Source organism: Symphalangus syndactylus, chromosome 6, assembly GCF_028878055.3.
Source record: "Symphalangus syndactylus isolate Jambi chromosome 6, NHGRI_mSymSyn1-v2.1_pri, whole genome shotgun sequence".
Lineage (NCBI taxonomy): Eukaryota > Metazoa > Chordata > Mammalia > Primates > Hylobatidae > Symphalangus > Symphalangus syndactylus.
The window spans coordinates 144446070-144456195 of NC_072428.2; positions in this window are offsets into that span (position 1 = coordinate 144446070).

Below are 10126 nucleotides of genomic sequence, written 5' to 3' on the forward strand. Positions count from 1 at the left end.
CTCAGGCTGAGGCAAGAGAATCACTTGAATCCGGGAGGCGGAGGATGCAGTCAGCAGAGATCACACCACTACACTCCAGCCTGGGCGACAGAGCAAGACCCCGTCTCAGAAAGAAAAAAAAAATTTCCTTTTTCAAATCTATACTGTTGTTGGTAAATTCTTACCAACCCACGAGTTGGCCACTTGCCGATGCCAGGTAGCAAAGAACAGGAGCCTGGCTAATGTGTCACATCTCAACACACCAAGGTCAGACAGCTACAGTTGTGCCCCAGAGAAGAAACACAGCCGTTACATGACTTGGTTTCCAGGGCCTTAGCTTTCCCGCTTGGCAAAATACATTTAGAAGCTCCTGAAACTTATTTTATTTTCACATTTCTCCCTTTCTTTGAAACTTGTTCAGAGAAAGCATTTGTTTTAGTCCATTTGTATTACTATAAAGAAATACTTGAGGCTGGGTAATTAATAAAGAGAAGAGGTTTATTTGGCTCATGGTTCTGCAGACTGTACAGTAAGCATAGTGCCAATGTCTGCTTCCTGAGGGCCTCAGGAAATTTCTCCTCATGGCAGACAGGGAAGGGGAGCTGGCACATCATGTGGCAAGAGAGGGAGGAGGAGGTGCCAGGCTCTTTTGAAAAACCAGTTCTCTGGGGAACTCTTGCGGGAAGCAATAGAACAAGAACTCATTACCTGGAGGACACCAAACCATTCCTGAGGGATCCACCCCCATGACCCAGCCACCTTCCAGTAGGCCCCACCTCCAACACTGGGGATCAAATCTCGACTTGAGATTTGCAGGGGACAGACGTCCAAACCGTATTAGTATTGCAGAGGAATCATGCTCAGGCCTTGTATTTTATCAAATCCCACATTGCTACGAGGGCTCATTCCTCGGAAGTCACCTCCCCAGGAAGGGGGACTGGAAGGGACCAAGGTGAAATGTCAAAGGAACAAAGGGAGAGTAGTCCTGGAGCCTGAGTCAGGCTGCGCAGCTGCCTCTTCAATCACAGCAATTCTCTGAACAATCACGGTTCTAGTTTTCTCAGCTGCATGTTGACTCAGTTGCAGACGAACACCGTAGCAGTGCTGTGGATGAGGACAGGACGAAACCCACCATGATGTTGATTCCTAAGATGAGCAGCAGCTTTTGCCAGCAAGTTCCCCGAGTGCCAAAACAACTACTTAGCCAGTCCCAGAGGGAGGGTTTTCGATCTGAAAGTCTGGTTATTTGGGTTATATGAGTTATGAATTTGTGAGGTTATTTGATTCATCTGACGTGAACGAAATGAAGGCACGACATTCAGTTTTCATGACAGCACATGCTTCTCCTCGGGCCGCACTGAGTGTGTCTCAGGCCACATGGCTCTGTAATACAGCCTTTCTCATGACAGCCACTTCATGATTTAATAACAAAATACCCATGCAGCTGTCACTTAGGGTCTTTCGTGCACAACTGGTTAGGGCCTCTATGTGCTAAATGACAACTTCAATACCCAGCTGTGGTAGGACAACAGAAGCCAAATGACCACACCAATGGAACACAGAACATACCCAACAAGATTGTAAATGAGGAAATTTTACTGGTTTTGATAGGGTATGAACTACACAGCCTTGTGCCCAAGCATAACCGGGGTAAAATCATTCTTACCATCCTGGGAGCAACAATGGCCCTATGTTAGTGTCACATAGCCAAGATGTTCCATTTGGGGCTATAACCAATAAATACCAGTGCTTGTGTCTAATTGGTGGCAGACCAATCAGTCCTTCATAAGACAAGGGTGTGGGCATACCGCATTTTTGGTGTCTACCCCATATCTCTAGCGCAGTTGGGCCGTTATCTTTGGTGTGATTTTTTTTGTTCCTAACACAAAGGAGGATGCTGCCTAAACTGGCCATAAGAGGAGATGAGCCCAGGTGAGGTGGCTCACGCCTGTAACCCCAGTACTTTGGGAGGCCAAGGCGGGTGGATCATCTAAGGTCAGGAGTTTGAGACCAGCCTGGCCAACATGGTGAATCCCCATCTCTACTAAAAAAATACAAAAAAATAGCTGGGCATGGTGGCATGTGCCTGTAGTCCCAGCTACTCAGGAGGCTGAGGCAGGAGAATTGCTTGAACCTGGGAGGTGGAGGTTGCAGTGAGCCGAGATCACACTACTGCACAACAACCTGGACGACAGAGCGAGGCTCCATCTGAAGAAAGAAAAAAAGAGGAGGTGAGCTAAGTAAGCCCACTCCAAATTTGTAATATACCATCTTGAAATCGTGCTGTCAATTAGGTATCGTTGTTTTCCCTTTCATTTGGGGTGGGGCCTGAGGAAAAGCCAATAAGCTGGTTTCTTCTACCAAGAAGCTCTTCTCATGTTCCTCATTCTGTAAAGCATCATCAATAGGTCGATGGTGTACCTTATCCCTAGTCAGACTAGTGTGAAGGACACCAGGCTGATTTTGTGTCCCGTCTGATAGTTTTGATAAATTTTTGACATTCTGTCCAGTCTTGCCTTTGGAAGAGAAAAGCCCACCGTGGTAGGCCAGAGCCACTGGAAAGGGACCACATATCCAGCAGGCGTCATTTTGTAATCTACCAGCATAGCCTGGGACCCATTGCAAAAAGAGGCTGATAGTCATGCCGTCACAACATAAGGACTAAGGATACTAGAAGGAAGTTCAGTGGAAGCTTATAAAAGAAAATCTTCTCCATAGATTAATAACTTAGTATTAAATGTTTGTCTAGCATTTTGGGTTTCAGCTGTCTATGTCAAATGCCATCTTTTTCTCTGCCTGGCGTCAACTATTTTGAGTCAGAGGTCACCTGCTGGGGAAAGAGTCCAACCTAGAGTCTCAGCCTTTGATATGGTTTGAATTTGTGTCCTCACCTAAATCTCATGTCCAAGTATAATCCCCAGTGATGGAGGAGGGACCTGGTGGGAGGTGATTGGATCATGGTGACGGAGTTCATCCTTGCTGTTCTGTGATAGTGACTGAGTTCTCACAAGATCTGGTTGTTTAAAAGTGTGTAGCACTGCCATGCAGGGTGGCTCACACCTATAATCCCAGCACTTGGGGAGGCCAAGGTGGGCGGATCACCTGAGGTAAGGAGTTCGAGACCAGCCTGACCAACATGGTGAAACCCTGTCCCTACTAAAAATCCAAAAATTAGCTGGGCATGGTGGCACACACCTGTAATCCCAGCTACTTGGGAAGCTGAGGCAGGAGAATCACTTGAACCCGGGAGGAGGAGGCTGCGGTGAGCTGAGATCACGCCACTGCACTCCAGCCTGGGCAACAGAGCAAGACTCCATCTCAAAAAAAAAAGTGTGTAGCACCTCCCTGTGTTCTCTTCCTCCTGCTGGCCATGTAAGACATGCCTGCTTCCCCTTTGCCTTCCACTGTGATTGAAAGTTTCCTGAGGCCTCCCCAGCCATGCTTCCTGTACAGCCTGCAGAACCAAGAGCCAATTAAACCTCTTTTCCTTACAAATTACCCAGTCTCAAGTTGTTCTTCATAGCAATGCAAGAACAAACTAATAGTCTTCTTTAGATGAGAAGTGTTACTGACTTCTACTTTAGCAGCACAAAGTTTAGCAAGCAGTACTCAATAAGGTCTATACCATTTTGGCTGAAGAGAGTTATTTAAGAAATGTTGTGTCCAATAGATGAAATCTCATGGGTCAAGTCCGTGGTCCTTGAAGTTTTCTTCTCCCAGGAGCTCACTGTGAAAAGATTCTTCTACCAATTCATAATTTTTAGTTAATTCCTTCATTAAGCCATTGCAATAGCTAAATATGTCTCCTTTACTAGTAAAGGCTATAGATCTCCCTACTGTAATTTTTAATGGAGATAACTGGTGTTTACCAAAAGGGATTGACCTCAGATTAAGCGGAAACAGTGGAAGAGCTTTTAGCCAGGGAGTTTGAAAGACCTCCATTAATTTTGCCAATTGAGCTTTGATTTTTCTGTTTGTGTGATCCACTAACCCAGATGACTGGGGGTGGTCGACACAACAGAAATGTTGGAGAATGAGCCAAATTTAACGTACTGGTTGGATGATTAGTCCAGTGATCCCATTGCCTCTGTCATTAAGAAGCTCCAGAGGAACTCCCCAGGCTGCAATAATGTTTTCTAAGAGAATTGTACTCACCCTAAGGTCATTGCTCTTCTACATAGAAACACCTGCACCCAATGAGAAAACATGCAAATCATTACCAAAACATATGTGTATATTTGTGAGGGTGGCAACTGGACAGAATGAAATTGCCATACCTTGACAGAGGCCTCCCTGGATTATTTTGGGGGCAAAGGTAACAACTGTACATCCTGTGTGCTACAGTCAGAGAAGGTTTCCAAAATATCGTTTCCCTCAAGCAATCACTCTGTCAGGCTCTGGGGAATTATGTCATGTGCATAAGTTAGAAATGATAACAAAAATTCAGCATGAAGTAGAGGCATGTTGTTTGGTCCATATCATACCTCGTCTTTGGGGGAGTATGTTCCGCCTCTTTGCTTTCCAACTTTTATGTTCTGGTTTTGGAGCCCGGATTGAGGTAATTTTATATAAATGCAGGTGTTTCTTTTAAGATTACTGTAGATTATTTTTCTTGTTTCAATGCATTTAGAGTAGCTCTTTTTACTGTCTTATTAGCTAGCTGATTTCCTTTGCTTTCTGGAGTGTTTGATTTGGAATGGCCTGGAATTTTAATTATGGCCAGTGACTTTGGTAACAGTATGGCTTCCAACAATTGTGAAATGAGGTGTCCATTTTTTATGGATTGACCGGAAGAGGTGAAAAATCCTCTGTTTCCATAGCATTCCAAAATCATGAGCTACTCTGCAAGCATATTTACTGAATATTATAATGAATATTATCAACAATTATTCCTTTCACCAACTGACAAACCCTGATCAATGCAATTCTGCTTGTTGATGTGAGGTGGCTTCTGGAAGGTAAGCCTTTCTATTTCTTCAGTTGAAGATACTATTGTGTAACCCGCTCGGTAAGTCCCTGATCCATCCTTTAAATAAGAGCTGCCTGTAACTCAAACAACATCAGCATTACTCAGTGGAGTCTCTTGCAAGTCAGTCCTAGGAGAGAGAAGCCAATCAGTTGGGGCTATGTGATCATGCAGTGTTTCATCTGAAAATGAAGGCAGAAGGGTGTCAGGATTTAGGTTACACCTGGAGATGGTGATAGGAGAAGCTGAAAGAAGTAAAACTCATGTGAAGCTCGTCTACTAATTGAATAATGTCCAGTGTGGTGCGAGTTTAGTGATGCTTCCACAGAACAAGGGATAAAAATAGTAAGGGGAGTTCCCACCACAGTTCCTTGGGTCACCTTAATGAACAAGGTGGTTGCTGTTGTGTCTCCCATGCAAAGAGGCAATCCTTTTGCTAGCGAGCCTAATTGTTGGCTGTAATGCCCGACAGTTCTATTTCAGACTTCATGTTTCTGAGTCAGATTATCTAAAGCATTTCCATCATTTTCATGTACAAACAATGAAAATGTGAGGTTATAATTTACATGCCCCAAAGAACAGGCATTGGCAAGATCATTCTTAGTCATTTCTAATGTTAGTTGATTTTCTTTTATCCAGTCTAGAGGGTTAAAAGTTCTCTATTAAGGGGGCATATAAGGAAGCTGGGCACAGTGGCTCATGCCTGTAATCCCAGCACTTTGGGAGGCCGAGATGGGTGGATCAATGAAGGTCAGGAGTTCAAGACCAGCCTGGCCAACATGGTGAAACCCCGTCTCAAGTAAAAATACAAAAATTAGCCGAGTGAGACTCTGTCTCAAAAACAAAAAAGAGGACATATAAGGATTGGGCTTTTAAATAAAAATTTGGAATCCAATTTCTCCAATATCCTGCCAGTCCTAAAAACCCACTCAACCATCTCTTCATTCTTGGTTGTAAAAAGTGAGATCCTTTCTAGTCTGTCTGAATTAATAAAACATCCTTCCTTGGATATTAGGTGGCCTAAGTATTTCACTTGTCTTTGACAAAATTGAAGTTTCTCTTTAGAGACTTTGTTTTCTTAGGGCTGCCTTTTGTAATAAATGTAGCTCATCATTCACAGAACCTGTTTGCTCTCCAAGACGGAAGTCATCTATTTACTGGATTAACGCATGCATTTCCAGGAAATTAACATCTGAAAGGCCTATTTTTAATATTTTTGAAAAGTAAGTCAGGCTTTCAGTGATATATCCTTGGAGGCATGTGTGACCCGGTGTATTGTCTGTCTTCCCAAGTGAAGGCAAAGAGAAATTGGCTATTTTTGTCTACAAGAATGCTAAAGAATGTACTACATAAGTCCATGACTGTAAGGAATTCCACATTAGATGGAATGGCTGTGAGTAACATAGGCTTGTGCAGTATAGGGTGCCGTGGGATTGCCATGTTGTTTATTGCTCTCAAGTCTTGTACAAACCTCCATTCGCTACCATTTGGTTTTCTTACCAGGAGGATTGGGGTACTACAATGGCTTGTACAAGGAATGATCAGTAATCTTTCTGTATAATCTGAGATTATAAGCTTTATCCCTCCTAGAGCTTTAGTTCTCAAGGGGTATTGTCTTATATTTTGAAGATGTTTCCATGGGTATATTTGAATATTTATTGGAGTAGCTGAGATGATAGTTTCCATATCAAGGGAGGACACTGACCACAATGGATCATGTACTGTCTTTAGTACATTTTGTAATTCTTCATTAAGCAATAATTCATTGTCTTTCATGGCAATAGGGATTGCAATTGGATTAGATTTTGAAAATTTTATTAAAATATCTGTTGTGTCTCATAGTTGAGTCTTATAATCTAATTTTAAATATATTTCCTTCCTTTGGGAGAAAGAAATGTGGGTATCATATAATTCTAAGTAGTTTATTCCTATTGAATGGATGGGGTCTGATGGAACAAAGAGGAGGGCATGAGTTCCTTGTAAGGAACACAGTTGAAAGGTTACAGGCTGAGATTTGTATGCCAATACAGGAGGATTGTGATGCCTACCATTTGAATTCCTTGTTTACTGCAAGGAATGGGACCTTGTACCAAGATGGGATTAATTCCAGATAATGTGGCTCCAGTGTTAATAAGCGCTTGTGTTAGTTCTCCATTTATAATAATTTCTATTTCTCCCAGTGTTAGTAAGTAGGAAATGAAAGGCCCCTTTAAGTTCCTTGGAGCACTCCTGTTTTCTTTCCTGCCTCCACTGGTTAACATTCTTTCCTTTTTCATTTTTGGCAGTTCTTTTTAAAGTGATCATGCTTTTTGCAAAAATTGCAAATAGTCTAACAAGGAGGCTTAGAGAGACAGGGGAGCAGGGAGAGAAGACATTTCAGTGTTTTTTAAAATTCAGTAATGGTTTTAGAGCACTTTTTATTTCTTCCTCTAAGGGAAGAATTCTGTCAAAACCTCTTTTGGATGCTTCTGGGTGCCATTGGAAGTAACTCTCTTAATTATTTTATTTGATTCTATAGCTGGCTTTTTAAAATTGTGCATATAAATAATCTAGACATTTCAAATATTCTTCTCTTTGATCATTGTAATTTAGGATCTTCTTAGGTCAAATAAGACCATTTCTCCAACTATTGACAGGAGGTGGCGCCATAAGTCTTGTACATAAACCCCACTGGCGTTTCCAAAGGTGCATTGCTTAAGGAGGGCTTGGTTATAGATGGATAATTGCTCGTAATTTGGATTCTCTTTTAAAATGCCCAAAGGCTAAAAGGGAAAAGTGTTTGGGGTCCAGTGTGCTGCTTAGTAGGGATTATTCCTGGAGGTGTCACCTACAAGTAGCTTCTTCCCTCTTACCTACCTCAGAGAAACCCAGACATTTCTGGGGGTTCAAGGCACTGGGTGACCAGTCCCTTGTGTGTTGTGTGCCCCGGGGGTTAAGCAACTCTCCCTGTGAATTCTTCTCTGGAGTTTGTTGTGAGCTTCCACACCCTTGTGTTACCTCCATTGCCTAAGGTGCCTTTCAGCTGGGAGAAAGAGTGCTTTTTGTCTTCAGCTTATCACGTCCTCATTCCAAGCCTTTTACAAATTTTTGGTCGCTCAAGAAGAAACTTTAAATCTCAATGTTAACCAAGATCCAAAGCCTGGCTGGTTTAAAGCCACAAATTTAGCTTAAGCCACAAACATTCACTTTCTCCTTTTAAAAAGAAAACTGCTTTCTCTTTAACCAAATGTCAAATGAGAGAAAAGTTTACAAACTTGAGCAAGTAAGACGAAGGAAAACTTAACCTAATAGAAAAGTGAAACCACAAATCTGCCATTAGCAGAATCTTTAGAGAAATGACAAACAAAACTCCTGCCTTAAAGCCCTAAATGACAGCTTCAATATCAGCCCCATTGAGCATGAAATTCATTTACTTAAATAAAATCTGAATCTGAGCCCAAACCTGGCAGATTCAAAACCTGAGAGCAGTCTTACCAAAGACGCCTGTATGTCTGGTGAAGTCAGTTGGATGCAAGCAGTTTATGCTGGTACCAGGGCCCCAGCTACTGATGAAGTGGCAGGAGTCCACGGAAACCTACTTCAAAGTTCCTGGGGCTTCCAGGGGAGGTGAGAACACAAGTGATGGGAGAGCCTGGGGAGGGAATGTCTAGTGAGTAAAGGTTGTGCTGCTGTGGATGAAATGTCTCTGAGGTCGTAAACATCTCAGAGCTGCCTTTGGGAGAACAGGTGATAGTCATCTGGGCTGATGTCACCTCCAGTGTCCTCTCCTGTGATCTGTGTTAATCTTCCCAGATTGATGAGATTCCTGGGGAGGTGATTCATGACAGCTGAGTTCCTTTTGGAGGATCCATCTTCAGGCAGGTAAGCGGACCTCAGAGGAAACCTCTGCCTGCATCCACTGATCCCCAAGTGCCCTCAGCTCACAGGGATCAGCACTCCCAAGTGCCATGGGGGTGGCATTTCCTGAACTCCTTCAAAGCAATAACAACAGGCTGGGTGTGGTGGCTCACACCTGTAATCCCAGCACTTTAGGAGGCTGAAGTGTGAGAATTGCTTGAGCCCAGGAATTCAAGACCAGCCTGGGCAACATAGGGAAACCCTGTCTCTACAAAAAATTAAAAGAAAACTTAGCCAGGCATGGCAGTACACACCTGTGGCCCCGCCTACTCGGGAGGCTGAGGTGGGAAGAGTGCTTGAGCCAGGGTGGTTGAGGCTGCAGGGAGCTGTGATTGCACACTGCACTCCAGCCTGGGCAACAGAGTGAGACTCTGTCTCAAAACACACAAACAACAACGACAACAAAAGTGAAACAATAGCAACAACTAACTTTTACAAAATGGACATTTGGGATCTACATGCCACACTCCTAAGTGCATCTCTTTAAGCAACAGGTGTCACAGTCTTAAACCTTGTTATCCTTACCCTCTTCATTCTAGGCACCTGTTTCATTCCAGGTAGGGCTTCCTCCTGGTTTCCTAACATGGCAGGTTGAGATGGACAACAGAGAAGGACACTGCACACCTCTGCAGGGTCTCCCCTCTGGCCCACCAGCCCTCCCTTCTCCAGCAGCGAAGACCTCACTATGACATCCAGGCAGGAATAATATAGACAGAAACCCCAGAAGCCCCAAAGCTCTGAAGCCTAAACCACAAGCCCCACGAATTCCCACAGGGCCCACTGGGCAGAATGGCCTGAACCTTCAGGGTTTGTTTGGTTTTATGAACCATTTACTCATTCTTTCTCCTTCCTCCCATGGTAGCACTAAAATACATTCTCAGGCTCCCAGGTATATACAGGGCAGACGGAGAGGGGAGGATATTCCTGATTGGAAAACAAAACAAAACCTACCTTTACTAATCTCAATATACAGATTAGGCTAATCAGAATAAATAATTCTGGAATTTTTCAAAATTTCATTGTTAGATTTTTCATCATTTTGGAGAAGGGGTCTTACTCTGTTGCCCAGGCTGGACTCAAAATTCTTGGGCTCAAGTGAACCTCCTGCCTCAGCCTCCTGAGTAGCTGGACTACAGGTGCGCACCACCATGCCTGGCTGAAATTCGTTTTTATTGAGGGTCTTGATATGAAAAAAAATCTTTGAATCTTAATGTTAATTTTTCATTTCTTCTTGGCAACAAAAGCATCCATATTTTAATTTTTATTTGTCTATTGTTGGCTAGA